The 26,895-nt window shown below is 42.2% G+C and overlaps 1 long non-coding RNA gene across 2 annotated transcripts in view; it reads right to left on the reverse strand.

Annotated features, from left to right (window-relative positions):
- Positions 1–520: 520 nt before the first annotated feature.
- LOC142740552 (uncharacterized) overlaps positions 521–26,895 on the reverse strand; it is a 124,166-nt gene continuing 97,791 nt past the window's right edge. The window contains exons 5-7 of one of the 2 annotated variants that reach the window (XR_012880770.1): positions 1,408–1,474; positions 1,145–1,209; positions 521–766 (exon numbers count right to left, since the gene is read on the reverse strand). This is a non-coding gene — a long non-coding RNA (uncharacterized LOC142740552). Of the gene's footprint in view, positions 767–1,025; positions 1,210–1,407; positions 1,475–26,895 lie in introns of those variants that run through there. The other variant, XR_012880769.1, reaches the window with a different exon arrangement.

Below are 26,895 nucleotides of genomic sequence, written 5' to 3' on the forward strand. Positions count from 1 at the left end.
AGGCACCATCCCTTTTTATTGGCACCTGATCAATAAGGGGGTCCTTGCTCCACCACCATAACACTGCAATACTAAACAAAATCTTCCATAGACATCACAAAAACTAAACAAGCCTTTCCTCCCTTATGTTTCCCAACAGTTCCTGGCACAAGTGTGTGTAGGTAGAAATCAACAAACATGTTTCCTGGCCCCAAACTTTACCCCCTCTTTCCAGTAAAGGATTGGCTTTTGGTATCACGCCTCCTCGCTTTTACCTTTTTACTTTATCCTGCGTAAACATTTTTTTCAGCATTTTAAACGTCTTGCCCATTAGCCCATCTATCCCCAACATCAGACCACTTATTATCATCTGACAGATCAGAATCAGACTCAACCAGCTACTGTTGCCTTCTTCTGCTTCTCTTTACATCCAGATGTGCTGCTCCTGTAATTCCAAACATTGTGCCAGTACCCCGTGTTCTAAACATTTTGGCAACCCCAAGGTGTCCCTCTCCCATGTTGAGATTATGAGGCCCTACTGGGATATTGCTGCCTTCATCGACCCTGGATCCCTGCGCAAGGATCCTGGCCCTTGGCCCATCATCGTGCCATGTTCCCTCAAATTTTTTCTAGAATGATACCATTGAGGATACCTGCCTTTATTCCTTGATGCCATTTGCTCCAAACAATCCAGTACACCCCAAGTCCAGGTCCTTGTGCTGCATGACTTGTGGGGTCTCTATACGTGGCAATATCCTGGCACCTTCCATTGCTTTCCGCTTGAGTGCTGTAAATATAAAAACATTCTGCCAGTGTCCATTATCACCTATGCCTGCAGATTATGACTGTGTAATGAAACTCACTTAAGTCCTTGTCTATTGCATCCTGGCCTTGACACATCGCAAATGTTCTTGGCAGACCAAAGCTGTCTAAAATCCCCCTACACTCCCTCACCCAATTACCTTACACCTACGTTCAGTCCCAAACCGACGCATGTGGCCAGCATTTTAGACAAAGATACCCCTAACTTACATTATGCCTATTCCTACCAACTATCCAAGGTTCCCCACTGCTACGCCTTTCTTGGCATTTTGCCCGCTCATTACTTTTTCAATGTACAGAGCTACTGGTGGATACTGTATATAGTAACTAATGATGGACATACCGCATATAGATGAAATATTACTTCAGAGAGTCCCCCTGGCAGCAGGCAGCCGATCTCAAGAAATTCTGGAACAAAAAGTATAAACTGTGAAGATATTATGACGTGCGCTTAGTATGGTTCATCATATCAACAAATATATGTTCAGCCTATTGAAAACATGTGGGAGATTGTTCCCACAGTCTTGTCATGTGTCTCTATAGGAACATTCTGGATGACATCACATTATAGAATTTCTATAGGTTGTTATTTGCTATAATACTTACATATATACAGTGCATCTTCTAGCATGTCGGCTGTCACTGGTGCCACATATTCAGATGTTATAAATGTCTGTAAAATACATAATGGGTTTAATGCACATACATAAAATAACCCCATATCTATAATGAATAATAATATATTTACTTTCACACATTTCATTTTCTATCACAGGGCGAGTCCAATGCCCCTCTGCCACACAAATAACACCAGCAGTATAATGGCACATAATAGTTGGAGGACCCTGGTATAGATTTTGTATCAGGGACCAGGAGCTTATTGTTATTCTTCTATATAATCTTATCCTTAATGGAAAACTTCTAATTTGTCTTTTGTGGAGTCTTTTGGACTGGAGTAGAGAGAGTAGAAAATGGTAAATTGGATTTCTGGATTCAACAGACAAAATAATTATTAAAGGGGTTCTCTGACAGTTTCATAAACCTTAGTCTAAGCCGCATATGGCTAAAAATAACAAATTGTCCCTACTCATTTTTTAAATTCCCTGTGCATGCACACATGGTGTTAAAAAAAATCCGGCCTCCTCCTACCCCTTCAGCCGGCCATTCCATCTCCAGAATTGGTGCATTTTTAGGAGTATTATTACACCAATATTTCCTAACATCTAGTTTAAATATAGGATAGTACCTGCTGGCCCAGAATATCCAACGCACCCGATTGCAAGTGCTGTCCATATCTTTCTTAAATTTGTTACTCCACGATCCAACAGGTGTGTAGCGCGCCAAGTTCCTCTTCATCCCGTGGAGGCGCGTTCTTCTGGTACCAATATTAGTACACCATTCCTCTTCTACCTACAACAAATGACCCATTCTTTATCCACAATATGGGAAAGAATGAGGGGCACAATGCCAATTCGAACTGGAAAACATTCTTTGTCTTAACATGAACAAACTTGTATGTATTCTGGACTATCAGACTGTAAAAAATGAATTTAACAACATGTGTGCAAGCCTTCAGTGCATGCACACATGGTGTTAAAACAAATCCGGCCTCCTCCTACCCCTTCAGCCGGCCATTCCATCTCCATAAGTGGTGCATTTTTAGTATTATTACACCAATATTTGCTAACATCTAGTTTAAAGTTAGGATAGTACCTGCTGGTCCAGAATATCCAACGCTCCCGATCGCAAGTGCTGTCCATACCTTTCTTAAATGTGTTACTCCAGGATCCAACAGGTGTGTAGCGCGCCAAGTTCCTCTTCATCCCTTGGATGCACGTTCTTCTGGTACCAATATTAGTACACCATTCCTCTACTACCTACAACAAATGACCCATTCTTTGCCCACAATATGGGAAAGAATGAGGGGCACAACGCCAATTCGAACTGGAAAACATTCTTTGTCTTAACATGAACAAACTTGTATGTATTCTGGACTATCAGGCTATAAAAAATAAATTTAACAACATGTGTGCAAGCCTTCAGTGCATGCACACATGGTGTTAAAACAAAATCCGGCCTCCTCCTACCCCTTCAGCCGGCCATTCCATCTCCAGAATTGGTGCATTTTTAGGAGTATTATTACACCAATATTTCCTAACATCTAGTTTAAAGTTAGGATAGTACCTGCTGGTCCAGAATATCCAACGCTCCCGATCGCAAGTCCTGTCCATACCTTTCTTAAATGTGTTACTCCGCGATCCAACAGGTGTGTAGCGCGCCAAGTTCCTCTTCATCCCTTGGAGGCGCGTTCTTCTGGTACCAATATTAGTACACCATTCCTCTTCTACCTACAACAAATGACCCATTCTTTTCCCACAATTTGGGAAAGAATGAGGGGCACAACGCCAATTCGAACTGGAAAACATTCTTTGTCTTAACATGAACAAACTTGTATGTATTCTGGACTATCAGGCTATAAAAAATAAATGTAACAACATGTGTGCAAGCCTTCAGTGCATGCTAACATGGTGTTAAAAAAAATCCGGCCTCCTCCTACCCCTTCAGCCGGCCATTCCATCTCCAGAATTGGTGCATTTTTAGGAGTATTATTACACCAATATTTCCTAACATCTAGTTTAAATATAGGATAGTACCTGCTGGCCCAGAATATCCAACGCTCCCGATTGCAAGTGCTGTCCATATCTTTCTTAAATTTGTTACTCCACCATCCAACAGGTGTGTAGCGCCAAGTTCCTCTTCATCCCTTGGAGGACAGTTCTTCTGGTACCAATATTAGTACACCATTCCTCTTCTACCTACAACAAATGACCCACTCTTTGCCCACAATATGGGAAAGAATGAGGGGCACAACGCCAATTCGAACTGGAAAACATTCTTTGTCTTAACGTGTGACAAACTTGTATATATTCTGGACTATTAGACTGTAAAAAATGAATTTAACAACATGTGTGCAAGCCTTCAGTGCATGCACACATGGTGTTAAAAAAAAATCCGGCCTCCTCCTAACCCTTCAGCCGGCCATTCCATGTCCAGAATTGGTGCATTTTTTGGAGTATTATTACACCAATATTTCCTAACATCTGGTTTAAATATAGGATAGTACCTTCTGGCCCAGAATATCCACTGCTCCCGATCGCAAGTGCTGTCCATACCTTTCCTAAATGTGTTACTCCACGATCCAACAGGTGTGTAGCGCGCCAAGTTCCTCTTCATCCCGTGGAGGCGCGTTCTTCTGGTACCAATATTAGTACACCATTCCTCTTCTACCTACAACAAATGACCCATTCTTTGTCCACAATATGGGAAAGAATGAGGGCACAACACCAATTCGAACTGGAAAACATTCTTTGTCTTAACGTGTGACAAACTTGTATGTATTCTGGACTATCAGGCTATAAAAAATGAATTTAACAACATGTGTGCAAGCCTTCAGTGCATGCACACATGGTGTTAAAAAAAATCCGGCCTCCTCCTACCCCTTCAGCCGGCCATTCCATCTCCATAAGTGGTGCATTTTTAGTATTATTACACCAATATTTGCTAACATCTAGTTTAAAGTTAGGATAGTACCTGCTGGTCCAGAATATCCAACGCTCCCGATCGCAAGTGCTGTCCATACCTTTCTTAAATGTGTTACTCCAGGATCCAACAGGTGTGTAGCGCGCCAAGTTCCTCTTCATCCCTTGGATGCACAATTTCTGGTACCAATATTAGTACACCATTCCTCTTCTACCTACAACAAATGACCCATTCTTTGCCCACAATATGGGAAAGAATGAGGGGCACAACGCCAATTCGAACTGGAAAACATTCTTTGTCTTAACATGAACAAACTTGTATGTATTCTGGACTATCAGGCTATAAAAAATAAATTTAACAACATGTGTGCAAGCCTTCAGTGCATGCACACATGGTGTTAAACAAAATCCGGCCTCCTCCTACCCCTTCAGCCGGCCATTCCATCTCCAGAATTGGTGCATTTTTAGGAGTATTATTACACCAATATTTCCTAACATCTAGTTTAAAGTTAGGATAGTACCTGCTGGTCCAGAATATCCAACGCTCCCGATTGCAAGTGCTGTCCATATCTTTCTTAAATTTGTTATTCCACGATCCAACAGGTGTGTAGCGCCAAGTTCCTCTTCATCCCTTGGAGGACAGTTCTTCTGGTACCAATATTAGTACACCATTCCTCTTCTACCTACAACAATTGACCCACTCTTTGCCCACAATATGGGAAAGAATGAGGGGCACATTGCTAATTCGAACTGGAAAACATTCTTTGTCTTAACGTGTGACAAACTTGTATGTATTCTGGACTATCAGGCTATAAAAAATAAATTTAACAACATGTGTGCAAGCCTTCAGTGCATGCACACATGGTGTTAAAAAAATCCGGCCTCCTCCTACCCCTTCAGCCGGCCATTCCATCTCCAGAATTGGTGCATTTTTAGGAGTATTATTACACCAATATTTGCTAACATCTAGTTTAAAGATAGGATAGTACCTGCTGATCCAGAATATCCAACGCTCCCGATCGCAAGTGCTGTCCATACCTTTCTTAAATGTGTTACTCCAGGATCCAACAGGTGTGTAGCGCGCCAAGTTCCTCTTCATCCCTTGGATGCACGTTCTTCTGGTACCAGTATTAGTACACCATTCCTCTTCTACCTACAACAAATGACCCATTCTTTGCCCACAATATGGGAAAGAATGAGGGGCACAACGCCAATTCGAACTGGAAAACATTCTTTGTCTTAACATGAACAAACTTGTATGTATTCTGGACTATCAGACTGTAAAAAATGAATTTAACAAAATGTGTGCAAGCCTTCAGTGCATGCACACATGGTGTTAAAAAAAATCCGGCCTCCTCCTACCCCTTCAGCCGGCCATTCCATCTCCAGAATTGGTGCATTTTTAGGAGTATTATTACACCAATATTTCCTAACATCTAGTTTAAAGATAGGATAGTACTTGCTGGTCCAGAATATCCAATGATCCCGTTCACAATTGCTGTCCATACCTTTCCTAAATGTGTTACCTCACAATCCAACAGGTGTGTAGCGCGCCGTGTTCCTCTTTATCCCTTGGAGGTGCGTTCTTCTGGTACCAATATTAGTACACCATTCCTCTTCTACATACAACAAATGACCCATTCTTTGCCCACAATATGGGAAAGAATGAGGGGCACAACGCCAATTCGAACTGGAAAACATTCTTTGTCTTAACATGAACAAACTTGTATGTATTCTGGACTATCAGGCTATAAAAAATAAATTTAACAACATGTGTGCAAGCCTTCAGTGCATGCACACATGGTGTTAAACAAAATCCGGCCTCCTCCTACCCCTTCAGCCCGCCATTTCATCTCCAGAATTGGTGCATTTTTAGGAGTATTATTACACCAATATTTCCTAACATCTAGTTTAAAGTTAGGATAGTACCTGCTGGTCCAGAATATCCAACGCTCCTGATCGCAAGTCCTGTCCATACCTTTCTTAAATGTGTTACTCCACGATCCAACAGGTGTGTAGCGCGCCAAGTTCCTCATCATCCCTTGGAGGCGCGTTCTTCTGGTACCAATATTAGTACACCATTCCTCTTCTACCTACAACAAATGACCCATTCTTTTCCCACAATTTGGGAAAGAATGAGGGGCACAACGCCAATTCGAACTGGAGAACATTCTTTGTCTTAACGTGTAACAAACTTGTATGTATTCTGGACTATTAGACTGTAAAAAATTAATTTAACAACATGTGTGCAAGGCTTCAGTGCATGCACACATGGTGTTAAAAAAAATCCGGCCTCCTCCTACCCCTTCAGCCGGCCATTCCATCTCCAGAATTGGTGCATTTTTAGGAGTATTATTACACCAATATTTCCTAACATCTAGTTTAAATATAGGATAGTACCTGCTGGCCAGAATATCCAACGCACCCGATTGCAAGTGCTGTCCATATCTTTCTTAAATTTGTTACTCCACGATCCAACAGGTGTGTAGCGCGCCAAGTTCCTCTTCATCCCTTGGAGGCACGTTCTTCTGGTACCAATATTAGTACACCATTCCTCTTCTACCTACAACAAATGACCCACTCTTTGCCCACAATATGGGAAAGAATGAGGGGCACATTGCTAATTCGAACTGGAAAACATTCTTTGTCTTAACGTGTGACAAACTTGTATGTATTCTGGACTATCAGGCTATAAAAAATAAATGTAACAACATGTGTGCAAGCCTTCAGTGCATGCACACATGGTGTTAAAAAAAATCCGGCCTCCTCCTACCCCTTCAGCCGGCCATTCCATCTCCAGAATTGGTGCATTTTTAGGAGTATTATTACACCAATATTTCCTAACATCTAGTTTAAATATAGGATAGTACCTGCTGGCCCAGAATATCCAACGCTCCCGATTGCAAGTGCTGTCCATATCTTTCTTAAATTTGTTACTCCACGATCCAACAGGTGTGTAGCGCGCCGTGTTCCTCTTTATCCCTTGGAGGTGCGTTCTTCTGGTACCAATATTAGTACACCATTCCTCTTCTACATACAACAAATGACCCATTCTTTGCCCACAATATGGGAAAGAATGAGGGGCACAACGCCAATTCGAACTGGAAAACATTCTTTGTCTTAACATGAACAAACTTGTATGTATTCTGGACTATCAGGCTATAAAAAATAAATTTAACAACATGTGTGCAAGCCTTCAGTGCATGCACACATGGTGTTAAACAAAATCCGGCCTCCTCCTACCCCTTCAGCCCGCCATTCCATCTCCAGAATTGGTGCATTTTTAGGAGTATTATTACACCAATATTTCCTAACATCTAGTTTAAAGTTAGGATAGTACCTGCTGGTCCAGAATATCCAACGCTCCTGATCGCAAGTCCTGTCCATACCTTTCTTAAATGTGTTACTCCACGATCCAACAGGTGTGTAGCGCGCCAAGTTCCTCTTCATCCCTTGGAGGCGCGTTCTTCTGGTACCAATATTAGTACACCATTCCTCTTCTACCTACAACAAATGACCCATTCTTTTCCCACAATTTGGGAAAGAATGAGGGGCACAACGCCAATTCGAACTGGAGAACATTCTTTGTCTTAACGTGTAACAAACTTGTATGTATTCTGGACTATTAGACTGTAAAAAATTAATTTAACAACATGTGTGCAAGGCTTCAGTGCATGCACACATGGTGTTAAAAAAAATCCGGCCTCCTCCTACCCCTTCAGCCGGCCATTCCATCTCCAGAATTGGTGCATTTTTAGGAGTATTATTACACCAATATTTCCTAACATCTAGTTTAAATATAGGATAGTACCTGCTGGCCAGAATATCCAACGCACCCGATTGCAAGTGCTGTCCATATCTTTCTTAAATTTGTTACTCCACGATCCAACAGGTGTGTAGCGCGCCAAGTTCCTCTTCATCCCTTGGAGGCACGTTCTTCTGGTACCAATATTAGTACACCATTCCTCTTCTACCTACAACAAATGACCCACTCTTTGCCCACAATATGGGAAAGAATGAGGGGCACATTGCTAATTCGAACTGGAAAACATTCTTTGTCTTAACGTGTGACAAACTTGTATGTATTCTGGACTATCAGGCTATAAAAAATAAATGTAACAACATGTGTGCAAGCCTTCAGTGCATGCACACATGGTGTTAAAAAAAATCCGGCCTCCTCCTACCCCTTCAGCCGGCCATTCCATCTCCAGAATTGGTGCATTTTTAGGAGTATTATTACACCAATATTTCCTAACATCTAGTTTAAATATAGGATAGTACCTGCTGGCCCAGAATATCCAACGCTCCCGATTGCAAGTGCTGTCCATATCTTTCTTAAATTTGTTACTCCACGATCCAACAGGTGTGTAGCGCGCCAAGTTCCTCTTCATCCCTCGGAGGCACGTACTTCTGGTACCAATATTAGTACACCATTCCTCTTCTACCTACAACAAATGACCCACTCTCTGCCCACTATATGGGAAAGAATGAGGGGCACAACGCCAATTCGAACTGGAAAACATTCTTTGTCTTAACATGAACAAACTTGTATGTATTCTGGACTATCAGGCTATAAAAAATAAATTTAACAACATGTGCGCAAGCCTTCAGTGCATGCACACATGGTGTTAAAAAAAATCCGGCCTCCTCCTACCCCTTCAGCCGGCCATTCCATCTCCAGAATTGGTGCATTTTTAGGAGTATTATTACACCAATATTTCCTAACATCTAGTTTAAATATAGGATAGTACCTGCTGGCCCAGAATATCCAACGCTCCCGATTGCAAGTGCTGTCCATGTCTTTCTTAAATTTGTTACTCCACGATCCAACAGGTGTGTAGCGCGCCAAGTTCCTCTTCATCCCTTGGAGTCACGTTCTTCTGGTACCAATATTAGTACACCATTCCTCTTCTACCTACAACAAATGACCCATTCTTTGCCCACAATATGGGAAAGAATGAGGGGCACAACGCCAATTCGAACTGGAAAACATTCTTTGTCTTAACATGAACAAACTTGTATGTATTCTGGACTATCAGGCTACAAAAAATAAATTTAACAACATGTGTGCAAGCCTTCAGTGCATGCACACATAGTGTTAAAAAAAATCCGGCCTCCTCCTACCCCTTCAGCCGGCCATTCCATCTCCAGAATTGGTGCATTTTTAGGAGTATTATTACACCAATATTTCCTAACATCTAATTTAAATATAGGATAGTACCTGCTGGCCCAGAATATCCAGCGCACCCGATTGCAAGTGCTGTCAATATCTTTCTAAAATTTATTACTCCACGATCCAACAGGTGTGTAGCGCTCCAAGTTCCTCTTCATCCCTTGGAGGCACGTTCTTCTGGTACCAATCTTAGTACACCATTCCTCTTCTACCTACAACAAATGACCCACTCTTTGCCCACAATATGGGAAAGAATGAGGGGCACATTGCCAATTCGAACTGGAAAACATTCTTTGTCTTAACGTGTGACAAACTTGTATGTATTCTGGACTATTAGACTGTAAAAAATTAATTTAACAACATGTGTGCAAGGCTTCAGTGCATGCACACATGGTGTTAAAAAAAAATCCGGCCTCCTCCTATCCCTTCAGCCAGCCGTTCCATCTCCAGAATTGGTGCATTTTTAGGAGTATTATTACACCAATATTTCCTAACATCTAGTTTAAATATAGGATAGTGCCTGCTTGCCCAGAATATCCAACGCTTCCGATCGCGAGTGCTGTCCATGCCTTTCCTAAATGTGTTACTCCACGATCCAACAGGTGTGTAGCGCGCCAAGTTCCTCTTCATCCCTTGGAGGCGCGTTCTTCTGGTACCAATATTAGTACACCATTCCTCTTCTACCTACAACAAATGACCCATTCTTTGCCCACAATATGGGAAAGAATGAGGGACACAACGCCAATTCGAACTGGAAAACATTCTTTGTCTTAACGTGTGACAAACTTGTATGTATTCTGGACTATCAGACAGTAAAAAATGAATTTAAAACATGTGTGCAAGCCTTCAGTGCATGCACACATGGTGTTAAAAAAAATCCGGCCTCCTCCTACCCCTTCAGCCGGCCATTCCATCTCCAGAATTGGTGCATTTTTAGGAGTATTATTACACCAATATTTCCTAACATCTAGTTTAAATATAGGATAGTACCTGCTGGCCCAGAATATAAAACGCTCCCGATCGCAAGTGCTGTCCATACCCTTCCTAAATGTGTTACTCCACGATCCAACAGGTTTGTAGCGCTCCAACTTCCTCTTCATCCCTTGGAGGCGCGTTCTTCTGGTACCAATATTAGTACACCATTCCTCTTCTACCTACAACAAATGACCCATTCTTTGCCCACAATATGGGAAAGAATGAGGGGCACAACGCCAATTCGAACTGGAAAACATTCTTTGTCTTAACATGTGACAAACTTGTATGTATTCTGGACTATCAGGCTATAAAAAATGAATTTAATTACATGTGTGCAAGCCTTCAGTGCATGCACACATGGTGTTAAAAAAAATCCGGACTCCTCCTACCCCTTCAGCCGGCCATTCCATCTCCAGAATTGGTGCATTTTTAGGAGTATTATTACACCAATATTTCCTAACATCTAGTTTAAATATAGGATAGGACCTGCTGGCCCAGAATATCCAACGCTCCCGATCGCAAGTGCTGTCCATACCTTTCCTAAATGTGTTACTCCACGATCCAACAGGTGTGTAGCGCTCCAAGTTCCTCTTCATCCCTTGGAGACGCGTTCTTCTGGTACCAATATTAGTACTTTATTCCTCATCTACCTACAACAAATGACCCATTCTTTGCCCACAATATGGGAAAGAATGAGGGGCACAACGCCAATTCGAACTGGAAAACATTCTTTGTCTTAACGTGTGACAAACTTGTATGTATTCTGGACTATCAGGCTATAAAAAATGAATTTCACAACATGTGTGCAAGCCTTCAGTGTATGCACACATGGTGTTAAAAAAAATCCGGCCTCCTCCTACCCCTTCAGCCGGCCATTCCATCTCCAGAATTGGTGCATTTTTAGGAGTATTATTACACCAATATTTCCTAACATCTAGTTTAAATATAGGATAGTACCTGCTGGCCCAGAATATCCAACGCTCCCGATCGCAAGTGCTGTCCATACCCTTCCTAAATGTGTTACTCCACGATCCAACAGGTTTGTAGCGCTCCAACTTCCTCTTCATCCCTTGGAGGCGCGTTCTTCAGGTACCAATATTAGTACACCATTCCTCTTCTACCTACAACAAATGACCCATTCTTTGCCCACAATATGGGAAAGAATGAGGGGCACAACGCCAATTCGAACTGGAAAACATTCTTTGTCTTAACGTGTGACAAACTTGTATGTATTCTGGACTATCAGGCTATAAAAAGTGAATTTAAAAACATGTGTGCAAGCCTCCAGTGCATGCACACATGGTGTTAAAAAAAATCTGGCCCCCTCCTAACCCTTCAGCCGGCCATTCCATCTCCAGAATTGGTGCATTTTTAGGAGTATTATTACACCAATATTTCCTAACATCTAGTTTAAATATAGGATAGTACCTGCTGGCCCAGAATATCCAACGCTCCCGATCGCAAGTGCTGTACATACCTTTCCTAAATGTGTTACTCCACGATCCAACAGGTTTGTAGCGCGCCAAGTTCCTCTTCATCCCTTGTAGGCGCATTCTTCTGGTACCAATATTAATACACCATTCCTCTTCTACCTACAACAAATGACCCATTCTTTGCCCACAATATGGGAAAGAATGAGGGACACAACGCAAATTCGAACTGGAAAACATTCTTTGTCTTAACGTGTGACAAACTTGTATGTATTCTGGACTATCAGGCTGTAAAAAATGAATTTAACAACATGTGTGCAAGCCTTCAGTGCATGCACACATGGTGTTAAAAAAAATCCGGCCTCCTCCTAACCCTTCAGCCGGCCATTCCATGTCCAGAATTGGTGCATTTTTAGGAGTATTATTACACCAATATTTCCTAACATCTAGTTTAAATATAGGATAGGACCTGCTGGCCCAGAATATCCAACGCTCCCGATCGCAAGTGCTGTCCATACCTTTCCTAAATGTGTTTCTCCACGATCGAACAGGTGTGTAGCGCTCCAAGTTCCTCTTCATCCCTTGGAGGCGCGTTCTTCTGGTACCAATATTAGTACTTTATTCCTCATCTACCTACAACAAATGACCCATTCTTTGCCCACAATATGGGAAAGAATGAGGGGCACAACGCCAATTCGAACTGGAAAACATTCTTTGTCTTAACGTGTGACAAACTTGTATGTATTCTGGACTATCAGGCTATAAAAAATGAATTTCACAACATGTGTGCAAGCCTTCAGTGTATGCACACATGGTGTTAAAAAAAATCCGGCCTCCTCCTACCCCTTCAGCCGGCCATTCCATCTCCAGAATTGGTGCGTTTTTAGGAGTATTATTACACCAATATTTCCTAACATCTAGTTTAAATATAGGATAGTACCTGCTGGCCCAGAATATCCAACGCTCCCGATCGCAAGTGCTGTCCATACCCTTCCTAAATGTGTTACTCCACGATCCAACAGGTTTGTAGCGCTCCAACTTCCTCTTCATCCCTTGGAGGCGCGTTCTTCTGGTACCAATATTAGTACACCATTCCTCTTCTACCTACAACAAATGACCCATTCTTTGCCCACAATATGGGAAAGAATGAGGGGCACAACGCCAATTCGAACTGGAAAACATTCTTTGTCTTAACGTGTGACAAACTTGTATGTATTCTGGACTATCAGGCTATAAAAAATGAATTTAATTACATGTGTGCAAGCCTTCAGTGCATGCACAAATGGTGTTAAAAAAAATCCGGCCTGCTCCTACCCCTTTAGCCGGCCATTCCATCTCCAGAATTGGTGCATTTTTAGGAGTATTATTACACCAATATTTCCTAACATCTAGTTTAAATATAGGATAGTACCTGCTTGCCCAGAATATCCAACGCTTCCGATCGCAAGTGCTGTCCATACCTTTCCTAAATGAGTTACTCCACGATCCAACAGGTGTGTAGCGCGCCAAGTTCCTCTTCATCCCTTGGAGGCGCGTTCTTCTGGTACCAATATTAGTACACCATTCCTCTTCTACCTACAACAAATGACCCATTCTTTGCCCACAATAAGGGAAAGAATGAGGGGCACAACGCCAATTCGAACTGGAAAACATTCTTTGTCTTAACGTGTGACAAACTTGTATGTATTCTGGACTATCAGACAGTAAAAAATGAATTTAACAACATGTGTGCAAGCCTTCAGTGCATGCACACATGGTGTTAAAAAAAATCCGGCCTCCTCCTACCCCTTCAGCCGGCCATTCCATCTCCAGAATTGGTGCATTTTTAGGAGTATTATTACACCAATATTTCCTAACATCTAGTTTAAATATAGGATAGGACCTGCTGGCCCAGAATATCCAACGCTCCCGATCGCAAGTGCTGTCCATACCTTTCCTAAATGTGTTACTCCACGATCCAACAGGTGTGTAGCGCTCCAAGTTCCTCTTCATCCCTTGGAGGCGCGTTCTTCTGGTACCAATATTAGTACTTTATTCCTCATCTACCTACAACAAATGACCCATTTTTGCCCACAATATGGGAAAGAATGAGGGGCACAACGCCAATTCGAACTGGAAAACATTCTTTGTCTTAACGTGTGACAAACTTGTATGTATTCTGGACTATCAGGCTATAAAAAATGAATTTAACAACATGTGTGCAAGCCTTCAGTGCATGCACACATGGTGTTAAAAAAAATCCGGCCTCCTCCTACCCCTTCAGCCGGCCATTCCATCTCCAGAATTGGTGCATTTTTAGGAGTATTATTACACCAATATTTCCTAACATCTAGTTTAAATATAGGATAGTACCTGCTGGCCCAGAATATCCAACGCTCCCGATCGCAAGTGCTGTCCATACCCTTCCTAAATGTGTTACTCCACGATCCAACAGGTTTGTAGCGCTCCAACTTCCTCTTCATCCCTTGGAGGCGCGTTCTTCTGGTACCAATATTAGTACACCATTCCTCTTCTACCTACAACAAATGACCCATTCTTTGCCCACAATATGGGAAAGAATGAGGGGCACAACGCCAATTCGAACTGGAAAACATTCTTTGTCTTAACGTGTGACAAACTTGTATGTATTCTGGACTATCAGGCTATAAAAAATGAATTTAACAACATGTGTGCAAGCCTTCAGTGCATGCACACATGGTGTTAAAAAAAATCCGGCCCCCTCCTAACCCTTCAGCCGGCCATTCCATCTCCAGAATTGGTGCATTTTTAGGAGTATTATTACACCAATATTTCCTAACATCTAGTTTAAATATAGGATAGTACCTGCTGGCCCAGAATATCCAACGCTCCCGATCGCAAGTGCTGTACATACCTTTCCTAAATGTGTTACTCCACGATCCAACAGGTTTGTAGCGCGCCAAGTTCCTCTTCATCCCTTGGAGGCGCGTTCTTCTGGTACCAATATTAGTATACCATTCCTCTTCTACCTACAACAAATGACCCATTCTTTGCCCACAATATGGGAAAGAATGAGGGGCACAACGCCAATTCGAACTGGAAAACATTCTTTGTCTTAACGTGTGACAAACTTGTATGTATTCTGGACTATCAGGCTATAAAAAATAAATTTAATTACATGTGTGCAAGCCTCCAGTGCATGCACACATGGTGTTAAAAAAAATCCGGCCTCCTCCTAACCCTTCAGCCGGCCATTCCATCTCCAGAATTGGTGCATTTTTAGGAGTATTATTACACCAATATTTCCTAACATTTAGTTTCAATATAGGATAGTACCTGCTGGCCCAGAATATCCAACGCTTCTGATCGCAAGTGCTGTCCATACCTTTCCTAAATGTGTTACTCCACGATCCAACAGGTTTGTAGCGCGCCAAGTTCCTCTTCATCCCTTGGAGGCGCGTTCTTCTGGTACCAATATTAGTACACCATTCCTCTTCTACCTACAACAAATGACCCATTCTTTGCCCACAATATGGGAAAGAATGAGGGGCACAACGCAAATTCGAAATGGAAAACATTTTTTGTCTTAACGTGTGACAAACTTGTATGTATTCTGGACTATCAGGCTATAAAAAATGAATTTAATTACATGTGTGCAAGCCTTCAGTGCATGCACACATGGTGTTAAAAAAAATCCGGCCTCCTCCTACCCCTTCAGCCGGCCATTCCATCTCCAGAATTGGTGCATTTTTAGGAGTATTATTACACCAATATTTCCTAACATCTAGTTTAAATATAGGATAGTACCTGCTGGCCAAGAATATCCAACGCTCCCTCTCGCAAGTGCTGTCCATACCTTTCCTAAATGTGTTACTCCATGATCCAACAGGTGTGTAGCACGCCAAGTTCCTCTTCATCCCTTGGAGGCGCTTTCTTCTGGTACCAATATTAGTACACCATTCCTCTTCTACCTACAACAAATGACCCATTCTTTGCCCACAATATGGGAAAGAATGAGGGGCACAACGCCAATTCGAACTGGAAAACATTCTTTGTCTTAACGTGTGACAAACTTGTATGTATTCTGGACTATCAGGCTATAAAAAATGAATTTAACAACATGTGTGCAAGCCTTCAGTGCATGCACACATGGTGTTAAAAAAAATCCGGCCTCTTCCTACCCTTTCAGACGGCCATTCCATCTCCAGAATTGGTGCATTTTTAGGAGTATTATTACACCAATATTTCCTAACATCTAGTTTAAAGATAGGATAGTACCTGCTGGTCCAGAATATATAACGCTCCCGATGGCAAGTGCTGTCCATACCTTTGTTAAATGTGTTACTCCAGGATCCAACAGGTGTGTAGCGCGCCAAGTTCCTCTTCATCCCTTGGAGGCACGTTCTTCTTGTACCAAGATTAGTACACCATTCCTCTTCTACCTACAACAAATGACCCATTCTTTGCCCACAATATGGGAAAGAATGAGGGGCACAATGCCAATTCGAACTGGAAAACATTCTTTGTCTTAACATGAACAAACTTGTATGTATTCTGGACTATCAGACTGTAAAAAATGAATTTAACAACATGTGTGCAAGCCTTCAGTGCATGCACACATGGTGTTAAGACAAATCCGGCCTCCTCCTACCCCTTCAGCCGGCCATTCCATCTCCATAAGTGGTGCATTTTTAGTATTATTACACCAATATTTGCTAACATCTAGTTTAAAGTTAGGATAGTACCTGCTGGTCCAGAATATCCAACGCTCCCGATCGCAAGTGCTGTCCATACCTTTCTTAAATGTGTTACTCCAGGATCCAACAGGTGTGTAGCGCGCCAAGTTCCTCTTCATCCCTTGAATGCACGTTCTTCTGGTACCAATATTAGTACACCATTCCTCTTCTACCTACAACAAATGACCCATTCTTTGCCCACAATATGGGAAAGAATGAGGGGCACAACGCCAATTCGAACTGGAAAACATTCTTTGTCTTAACATGAACAAACTTGTATGTATTCTGGACTATCAGGCTATAAAAAATAAATTTAACAACATGTGTGCAAGCCTTCAGTGCATGCACACATGGTGTTAAAACAAAATCCGGCCTCCTCCTACCCCTTCAGCGGCCATTCCATCTCCAGAATTGGTGCATTTTTAGGAGTATTATTACACCAATATTTCCTAACATCTAGTTTAAAGTTAGGATAGTACCTGCTGGTCCAGAATATCCAACGCTCCCGATCGCAAGTCCTGTCCATACCTTTCTTAAATGTGTTACTCCGCGATCCAACAGGTGTGTAGCGCGCCAAGTTCCTCTTCATCCCTTGGAGGCGCGTTCTTCTGGTACCAATATTAGTACACCATTCCTCTTCTACCTACAACAAATGACCCATTCTTTTCCCAAAATTTGGGAAAGAATGAGGGGCACAACGCCAATTCGAACTGGAAAACATTCTTTGTCTTAACATGAACAAACTTGTATGTATTCTGGACTATCAGGCTATAAAAAATTAATTTAACAACATGTGTGCAAGCCTTCATTGCATGCTAACATGGTGTTAAAAAAAATCCGGCCTCCTCCTACCCCTTCAGCCGGCCATTCCATCTCCAGAATTGGTGCATTTTTAGGAGTATTATTACACCAATATTTCCTAACATCTAGTTTAAATATAGGATAGTACCTGCTGGCCCAGAATATCCAACGCTCCCGATTGCAAGTGCTGTCCATATCTTTCTTAAATTTGTTACTCCACGATCCACCAGGTGTGTAGCGCCAAGTTCCTCTTCATCCCTTGGAGGCACGTTCTTCTGGTACCAATATTAGTACACCATTCCTCTTCTACCTACAACAAATGACCCACTCTTTGCCCACAATATGGGAAAGAATGAGGGGCACAACGCCAATTCGAACTGGAAAACATTCTTTGTCTTAACATGAACAAACTTGTATGTATTCTGGACTATCAGGCTATAAAAAATAAATTTAACAACATGTGTGCAAGCCTTCAGTGCATGCTAACATGGTGTTAAAAAAAATCCGGCCTCCTCCTACCCCTTCAGCCGGCCATTCCATCTCCAGAATTGGTGCATTTTTAGGAGTATTATTACACCAATATTTCCTAACATCTAGTTTAAATATAGGATAGTACCTGCTGGGCCAGAATATCCAACGCTCCTGATTGCAAGTGCTGTCCATATCTTTCTTAAATTTGTTACTCCACGATCCACCAGGTGTGTAGCGCCAAGTTCCTCTTCATCCCTTGGAGGCACGTTCTTCTGGTACCAATATTAGTACACCATTCCTCTTCTACCTACAACAAATGACCCACTCTTTGCCCACAATATGGGAAAGAATGAGGGGCACAACGCCAATTCGAACTGGAAAACATTCTTTGTCTTAACGTGTAACAAACTTGTATGTATTCTGGACTATTAGACTGTAAAAAATTAATTTAACAACATGTGTGCAAGGCTTCAGTGCATGCACACATGGTGTTAAAAAAAATCCGGCCTCCTCCTACCCCTTCAGCCGGCCATTCCATCTCCAGAATTGGTGCATTTTTAGGAGTATTATTACACCAATATTTCCTAACATCTAGTTTAAAGTTAGGATAGTACCTGCTGGTCCAGAATATCCAACGCTCCCGATTGCAAGTGCTGTCCATATCTTTCTTAAATTTGTTACTCCACGATCCAACAGGTGTGTAGCGCCAAGTTCCTCTTCATCCCTTGGAGGCACGTTCTTCTGGTACCAATATTAGTACACCATTCCTCTTCTACCTACAACAAATGACCCACTCTTTGCCCACAATATGGGAAAGAATGAGGGGCACAACGCCAATTCGAACTGGAAAACATTCTTTGTCTTAACGTGTAACAAACTTGTATATATTCTGGACTATTAGACTGTAAAAAATTAATTTAACAACATGTGTGCAAGGCTTCAGTGCATGCACACATGGTGTTAAAAAAAATCCGGCCTCCTCCTACCCCTTCAGCCGGCCATTCCATCTCCAGAATTGGTGCATTTTTAGGAGTATTATTACACCAATATTTCCTAACATCTAGTTTAAATATAGGATAGTACCTGCTGGCCCAGAATATCCAACGCTCCCGATCGCAAGTGCTGTACATACCTTTCCTAAATGTGTTACTCCACGATCCAACAGGTGTGTAGCGCGCCAAGTTCCTCTTCATCCCTTGGAGGCGCGTTCTTCTGGTACCAATATTAGTACACCATTCCTCTTCTACCTACAACAAATGACCCATTCTTTGCCCACAATAAGGGAAAGAATGAGGGGCACAACGCCAATTCGAACTGGAAAACATTCTTTGTCTTAACGTGTGACAAACTTGTATGTATTCTGGACTATCAGACAGTAAAAAATGAATTTAACAACATGTGTGCAAGCCTTCAGTGCATGCACACATGGTGTTAAAAAAAATCCGGCCTCCTCCTACCCCTTCAGCCGGCCATTCCATCTCCAGAATTGGTGCATTTTTAGGAGTATTATTACACCAATATTTCCTAACATCTAGTTTAAATATAGGATAGGACCTGCTGGCCCAGAATATCCAACGCTCCCGATCGCAAGTGCTTTGCATACCTTTCCTAAATGTGTTAGGCCTCATGCACACGACCGTGTTCGGTCCGTGATATACGGTCCGCATGTCGGCCGCATGTCCCGGACCGAACACAGTGCAGGGAGTCGGGCTCCTAGCATCACACTTATCTATGACGATAGGGGTCACTGCCTGTCCGCGGAACTACTGTCCCGTACTGTAATCATGTTTTAGTGTGTGACAGTAGTTACGTGGATAGGCAGTGACACCTAGCGTCATAGATAAGTATGATGCTAGGAGCCCGGCTCCCTGTACTTTGTACGGTCCGGGACAAGCGGCCGACATGCGGACCGTATATCACGGACCGAACACGGTCGTGTGCATCAGGCCTTACTCCACGATCCAACAGGTGTGTAGCGCTCCAAGTTCCTCTTCATCCCTTGGAGGCGCGTTCTTCTGGTACCAATATTAGTACTTTATTCCTCATCTACCTACAACAAATGACCCATTCTTTGCCCACAATATGGGAAAGAATGAGGGGCACAACGCCAATTCGAACTGGAAAACATTCTTTGTCTTAACGTGTGACAAACTTGTATGTATTCTGGACTATCAGGCTATAAAAAATGAATTTAACAACATGTGTGCAAGCCTTCAGTGCATGCACACATGGTGTTAAAAAAAATCCGGCCTCCTCCTACCCCTTCAGCCGGCCATTCCATCTCCAGAATTGGTGCATTTTTAGGAGTATTATTACACCAATATTTCCTAACATCTAGTTTAAATATAGGATAGTACCTGCTGGCCCAGAATATCCAACGCTCCCGATCGCAAGTGCTGTCCATACCCTTCCTAAATGTGTTACTGCACGATCCAACAGGTTTGTAGCGCTCCAACTTCCTCTTCATCCCTTGGAGGCGCGTTCTTCTGGTACCAATATTAGTACACCATTCCTCTTCTACCTACAACAAATGACCCATTCTTTGCCCACAATATGGGAAAGAATGAGGGGCACAACGCCAATTCGAACTGGAAAACATTCTTTGTCTTAACGTGTGACAAACTTGTATGTATTCTGGACTATCAGGCTATAAAAAATAAATTTAATTACATGTGTGCAAGCCTCCAGTGCATGCACACATGGTGTTAAAAAAAATCCGGCCTCCTCCTAACCCTTCAGCCGGCCATTCCATCTCCAGAATTGGTGCATTTTTAGGAGTATTATTACACCAATATTTCCTAACATTTAGTTTCAATATAGGATAGTACCTGCTGGCCCAGAATATCCAACGCTTCTGATCGCAAGTGCTGTCCATACCTTTCCTAAATGTGTTACTCCACGATCCAACAGGTTTGTAGCGCGCCAAGTTCCTCTTCATCCCTTGGAGGAGCGTTCTTCTGGTACCAATATTAGTACACCATTCCTCTTCTACCTACAACAAATGACCCATTCTTTGCCCACAACATGGGAAAGAATGAGGGGCACAACGCAAATTCGAACTGGAAAACATTTTTTGTCTTAACGTGTGACAAACTTGTATGTATTCTGGACTATCAGGCTATAAAAAATGAATTTAATTACATGTGTGCAAGCCTTCAGTGCATGCACACATGGTGTTAAAAAAAATCCGGCCTCCTCCTACCCCTTCAGCCGGCCATTCCATCTCCAGAATTGGTGCATTTTTAGGAGTATTATTACACCAATATTTCCTAACATCTAGTTTAAATATAGGATAGTACCTGCTGGCCAAGAATATCCAACGCTCCCTCTCGCAAGTGCTGTCCATACCTTTCCTAAATGTGTTACTCCACGATCCAACAGGTGTGTAGCACGCCAAGTTCCTCTTCATCCCTTGGAGGCGCTTTCTTCTGGTACCAATATTAGTACACCATTCCTCTTCTACCTACAACAAATGACCCATTCTTTGCCCACAATATGGGAAAGAATGAGGGGCACAACGCCAATTCGAACTGGAAAACATTCTTTGTCTTAACGTGTGACAAACTTGTATGTATTCTGGACTATCAGGCTATAAAAAATGAATTTAACAACATGTGTGCAAGCCTTCAGTGCATGCACACATGGTGTTAAAAAAAATCCGGCCTCTTCCTACCCTTTCAGACGGCCATTCCATCTCCAGAATTGGTGCATTTTTAGGAGTATTATTACACCAATATTTCCTAACATCTAGTTTAAAGATAGGATAGTACCTGCTGGTCCAGAATATATAACGCTCCCGATGGCAAGTGCTGTCCATACCTTTGTTAAATGTGTTACTCCAGGATCCAACAGGTGTGTAGCGCGCCAAGTTCCTCTTCATCCCTTGGAGGCACGTTCTTCTGGTACCAATATTAGTACACCATTCCTCTTCTACCTACAACAAATGACCCATTCTTTGCCCACAATATGGGAAAGAATGAGGGGCACATTGCTAATTCGAACTGGAAAACATTCTTTGTCTTAACATGAACAAACTTGTATGTATTCTGGACTATCAGACTGTAAAAAATGAATTTAACAACATGTGTGCAAGCCTTCAGTGCATGCACACATGGTGTTAAAACAAATCCGGCCTCCTCCTACCCCTTCAGCCGGCCATTCCATCTCCATAAGTGGTGCATTTTTAGTATTATTACACCAATATTTGCTAACATCTAGTTTAAAGTTAGGATAGTACCTGCTGGTCCAGAATATCCAACGCTCCCGATCGCAAGTGCTGTCCATACCTTTCTTAAATGTGTTACTCCAGGATCCAACAGGTGTGTAGCGCGCCAAGTTCCTCTTCATCCCTTGAATGCACGTTCTTCTGGTACCAATATTAGTACACCATTCCTCTTCTACCTACAACAAATGACCCATTCTTTTCCCACAATTTGGGAAAGAATGAGGGGCACAACGCCAATTCGAACTGGAAAACATTCTTTGTCTTAACATGAACAAACTTGTATGTATTCTGGACTATCAGGCTATAAAAAATAAATTTAACAACATGTGTGCAAGCCTTCAGTGCATGCACACATGGTGTTAAAAAAAATCCGGCCTCCTCCTACCCCTTCACCCGGCCATTCCATCTCCAGAATTGGTGCATTTTTAGGAGTATTATTACACCAATATTTCCTAACATCTAGTTTAAATATAGGATAGTACCTGCTGGCCCAGAATATCCAACGCTCCCGATCGCAAGTGCTGTCCATACCCTTCCTAAATGTGTTACTCCACGATCCAACAGGTTTGTAGCGCTCCAACTTCCTCTTCATCCCTTGGAGGCGCGTTCTTCTGGTACCAATATTAGTACACCATTCCTCTTCTACCTACAACAAATGACCCATTCTTTGCCCACAATATGGGAAAGAATGAGGGGCACAACGCCAATTCGAACTGGAAAACATTCTTTGTCTTAACGTGTGACAAACTTGTATGTATTCTGGACTATCAGGCTATAAAAAATAAATTTAATTACATGTGTGCAAGCCTCCAGTGCATGCACACATGGTGTTAAAAAAAATCCGGCCTCCTCCTAACCCTTCAGCCGGCCATTCCATCTCCAGAATTGGTGCATTTTTAGGAGTATTATTACACCAATATTTCCTAACATTTAGTTTCAATATAGGATAGTACCTGCTGGCCCAGAATATCCAACGCTTCTGATCGCAAGTGCTGTCCATACCTTTCCTAAATGTGTTACTCCACGATCCAACAGGTTTGTAGCGCGCCAAGTTCCTCTTCATCCCTTGGAGGAGCGTTCTTCTGGTACCAATATTAGTACACCATTCCTCTTCTACCTACAACAAATGACCCATTCTTTGCCCACAACATGGGAAAGAATGAGGGGCACAACGCAAATTCGAACTGGAAAACATTTTTTGTCTTAACGTGTGACAAACTTGTATGTATTCTGGACTATCAGGCTATAAAAAATGAATTTAATTACATGTGTGCAAGCCTTCAGTGCATGCACACATGGTGTTAAAAAAAATCCGGCCTCCTCCTACCCCTTCAGCCGGCCATTCCATCTCCAGAATTGGTGCATTTTTAGGAGTATTATTACACCAATATTTCCTAACATCTAGTTTAAATATAGGATAGTACCTGCTGGCCAAGAATATCCAACGCTCCCTCTCGCAAGTGCTGTCCATACCTTTCCTAAATGTGTTACTCCACGATCCAACAGGTGTGTAGCACGCCAAGTTCCTCTTCATCCCTTGGAGGCGCTTTCTTCTGGTACCAATATTAGTACACCATTCCTCTTCTACCTACAACAAATGACCCATTCTTTGCCCACAATATGGGAAAGAATGAGGGGCACAACGCCAATTCGAACTGGAAAACATTCTTTGTCTTAACGTGTGACAAACTTGTATGTATTCTGGACTATCAGGCTATAAAAAATGAATTTAACAACATGTGTGCAAGCCTTCAGTGCATGCACACATGGTGTTAAAAAAAATCCGGCCTCTTCCTACCCTTTCAGACGGCCATTCCATCTCCAGAATTGGTGCATTTTTAGGAGTATTATTACACCAATATTTCCTAACATCTAGTTTAAAGATAGGATAGTACCTGCTGGTCCAGAATATATAACGCTCCCGATGGCAAGTGCTGTCCATACCTTTGTTAAATGTGTTACTCCAGGATCCAACAGGTGTGTAGCGCGCCAAGTTCCTCTTCATCCCTTGGAGGCACGTTCTTCTGGTACCAATATTAGTACACCATTCCTCTTCTACCTACAACAAATGACCCATTCTTTGCCCACAATATGGGAAAGAATGAGGGGCACATTGCTAATTCGAACTGGAAAACATTCTTTGTCTTAACATGAACAAACTTGTATGTATTCTGGACTATCAGACTGTAAAAAATGAATTTAACAACATGTGTGCAAGCCTTCAGTGCATGCACACATGGTGTTAAAACAAATCCGGCCTCCTCCTACCCCTTCAGCCGGCCATTCCATCTCCATAAGTGGTGCATTTTTAGTATTATTACACCAATATTTGCTAACATCTAGTTTAAAGTTAGGATAGTACCTGCTGGTCCAGAATATCCAACGCTCCCGATCGCAAGTGCTGTCCATACCTTTCTTAAATGTGTTACTCCAGGATCCAACAGGTGTGTAGCGCGCCAAGTTCCTCTTCATCCCTTGAATGCACGTTCTTCTGGTACCAATATTAGTACACCATTCCTCTTCTACCTACAACAAATGACCCATTCTTTTCCCACAATTTGGGAAAGAATGAGGGGCACAACGCCAATTCGAACTGGAAAACATTCTTTGTCTTAACATGAACAAACTTGTATGTATTCTGGACTATCAGGCTATAAAAAATAAATTTAACAACATGTGTGCAAGCCTTCAGTGCATGCACACATGGTGTTAAAACAAAATCCGGCCTCCTCCTACCCCTTCAGCCGGCCATTCCATCTCCAGAATTGGTGCATTTTTAGGAGTATTATTACACCAATATTTCCTAACATCTAGTTTAAAGTTAGGATAGTACCTGCTGGTCCAGAATATCCAACGCTCCCGATCGCAAGTCCTGTCCATACCTTTCTTAAATGTGTTACTCCGCGATCCAACAGGTGTGTAGCGCGCCAAGTTCCTCTTCATCCCTTGGAGGCGCGTTCTTCTGGTACCAATATTAGTACACCATTCCTCTTCTACCTACAACAAATGACCCATTCTTTTCCCACAATTTGGGAAAGAATGAGGGGCACAACGCCAATTCGAACTGGAAAACATTCTTTGTCTTAACATGAACAAACTTGTATGTATTCTGGACTATCAGGCTATAAAAAATAAATGTAACAACATGTGTGCAAGCCTTCAGTGCATGCTAACATGGTGTTAAAAAAAATCCGGCCTCCTCCTACCCCTTCAGCCGGCCATTCCATCTCCAGAATTGGTGCATTTTTAGGAGTATTATTACACCAATATTTCCTAACATCTAGTTTAAATATAGGATAGTACCTGCTGGCCCAGAATATCCAACGCTCCCGATTGCAAGTGCTGTCCATATCTTTCTTAAATTTGTTACTCCACCATCCAACAGGTGTGTAGCGCCAAGTTCCTCTTCATCCCTTGGAGGACAGTTCTTCTGGTACCAATATTAGTACACCATTCCTCTTCTACCTACAACAAATGACCCACTCTTTGCCCACAATATGGGAAAGAATGAGGGGCACAACGCCAATTCGAACTGGAAAACATTCTTTGTCTTAACGTGTAACAAACTTGTATATATTCTGGACTATTAGACTGTAAAAAATTAATTTAACAACATGTGTGCAAGGCTTCAGTGCATGCACACATTGTGTTAAAAAAAATCCGGCCTCCTCCTACCCCTTCAGCCGGCCATTCCATCTCCAGAATTGGTGCATTTTTAGGAGTATTATTACACCAATATTTCCTAACATCTAGTTTAAAGATAGGATAGTACTTGCTGGTCCAGAATATCCAATGATCCCGTTCACAATTGCTATCCATACCTTTCCTAAATGTGTTACCTCACGATCCAACAGGTGTGTAGCGCGCCGTGTTCCTCTTTATCCCTTGGAGGTGCGTTCTTCTGGTACCAATATTAGTACACCATTCCTCTTCTACATACAACAAATGACCCATTCTTTGCCCACAATATGGGAAAGAATGAGGGGCACAACGACAATTCGAACTGGAAAACATTCTTTGTCTTAACGTGTGACAAACTTGTATGTATTCTGGACTATCAGGGTATAAAAAATGAATTTAACAACATGCGTGCAAGCCTTCAGTGCATGCACACATGGTGCTAAAAAAAAATCCGGCCTCCTCCTAACCCTTCAGCCGGCCATTCCATGTCCAGAATTGGTGCATTTTTTGGAGTATTATTACACCAATATTTCCTAACATCTGGTTTAAATATAGGATAGTACCTTCTGGCCCAGAATATCCACTGCTCCCGATCGCAAGTGCTGTCCATACCTTTCCTAAATGTGTTACTCCACGATCCAACAGGTGTGTAGCGCGCCAAGTTCCTCTTCATCCCGTGGAGGCGCGTTCTTCTGGTACCAATATTAGTACACCATTCCTCTTCTACCTACAACAAATGACCCATTCTTTGTCCACAATATGGGAAAGAATGAGGGCACAACGCCAATTCGAACTGGAAAACATTCTTTGTCTTAACGTGTGACAAACTTGTATGTATTCTGGACTATCAGGCTATAAAAAATGAATTTAACAACATGTGTGCAAGCCTTCAGTGCATGCACACATGGTGTTAAAAAAAATCCGGCCTCCTCCTACCCCTTCAGCCGGCCATTCCATCTCCATAAGTGGTGCATTTTTAGTATTATTACACCAATATTTGCTAACATCTAGTTTAAAGTTAGGATAGTACCTGCTGGTCCAGAATATCCAACGCTCCCGATCGCAAGTGCTGTCCATACCTTTCTTAAATGTGTTACTCCAGGAT

The sequence above is a fragment of the Rhinoderma darwinii genome, chromosome 2 (assembly GCF_050947455.1).
Source record: "Rhinoderma darwinii isolate aRhiDar2 chromosome 2, aRhiDar2.hap1, whole genome shotgun sequence".
Taxonomy (NCBI): domain Eukaryota; kingdom Metazoa; phylum Chordata; class Amphibia; order Anura; family Rhinodermatidae; genus Rhinoderma; species Rhinoderma darwinii.